We start from the raw sequence: 965 nt of genomic DNA on the forward strand, positions 1-965 counted from the left end.
GCGAAGGCAGGAGGAATTCAAGGGCGCTCCTGGCTCTGCCCCGGGCTCCTCCCGATTGTTGGCAGAACTTGGCCTTGAGTGCAGTCTGCCCTCTGCAACTGCCACAGGCCCGCGGGGTCCCGGGGAGGGGGAGGCGCCAGGCTGCAGGGAGAGGGGGTGGCAGGACAACCCTGGGGTCGGAGGGCCAGCGGGGAGGAGTCACCGGGAGATAAACTCCTCCTGGGCCTCGGGGGCTGCCTGGAGGCCCCTCTGTGACCATTCACGGGACAAGGAGATGCAGACTCAGGCGAAGGGGGGACCCAGACGCACAGAAGCGCTGCACACCCTGGCTCGCCACTTCACAGGTTAACTCTGATCAAGCCTGCCAGCTCCTCAGAGAGCCGGCTTGCTCAGCGGGACGAGGACACCTACGCTGCGGGTTGCTACGTGGATGAGAGGGCGGCGCGGGAGCGTCCTGCACACGAGAAACCCTCTACGAGGCATCGCCTTCATGGAGGAGGAGGCACGGGCACATGCAGGGAAGGGGTGGTAGGTGGGAAGACAAAGTGAACAGACGGACAGAGAGCACAACGAAAGAAAACCTGTGCTGTGCCTTCGACCTTACAAACTACGGGAGTGTGTGTGCGTGTGCACATGTGTGTTTGCATGTGTACATGTGCGTGTGTGCATGTGTACATGTGTGTGCATGTGTGTGTGCATGAACGTCTCACCTGTGCGTCCCACTGGCACCTGCCAATCCCCGAGGCTACTCAGTGGCGTTCCCCACAGGCCCCCGATTCCGGCCGAATGTCAGGGGCCGGCCTGCACCGCCCACCTTTCCAGTGGGAGCTGCACACCAGCTGGGCAGCTGCTCTGGGTCTTGCTCAGTGGAGGTCGCGGGAGGTCATGTGAGTGCAGGCTCAGAAGTGCTCTGAGCGGAGAGGAAGGTGGGACGGGCTGGCATGTGGGGCTCAGCTGGCCGGACG

At 63.3% G+C, this 965-nt stretch overlaps 1 protein-coding gene across 1 annotated transcript in view; it reads right to left on the reverse strand.

Annotated features, from left to right (window-relative positions):
• LOC102431143 (GRAM domain-containing protein 1B) overlaps positions 1 to 965 on the reverse strand; it is a gene marked incomplete at its 5' end in the record, with an annotated part of 28,195 nt that overhangs the window by 4,592 nt on the left and 22,638 nt on the right.

Source organism: Myotis lucifugus, unplaced genomic scaffold, assembly GCF_000147115.1.
Source record: "Myotis lucifugus unplaced genomic scaffold, Myoluc2.0 scaffold_1739, whole genome shotgun sequence".
Taxonomy (NCBI): Eukaryota; Metazoa; Chordata; class Mammalia; order Chiroptera; family Vespertilionidae; genus Myotis; species Myotis lucifugus.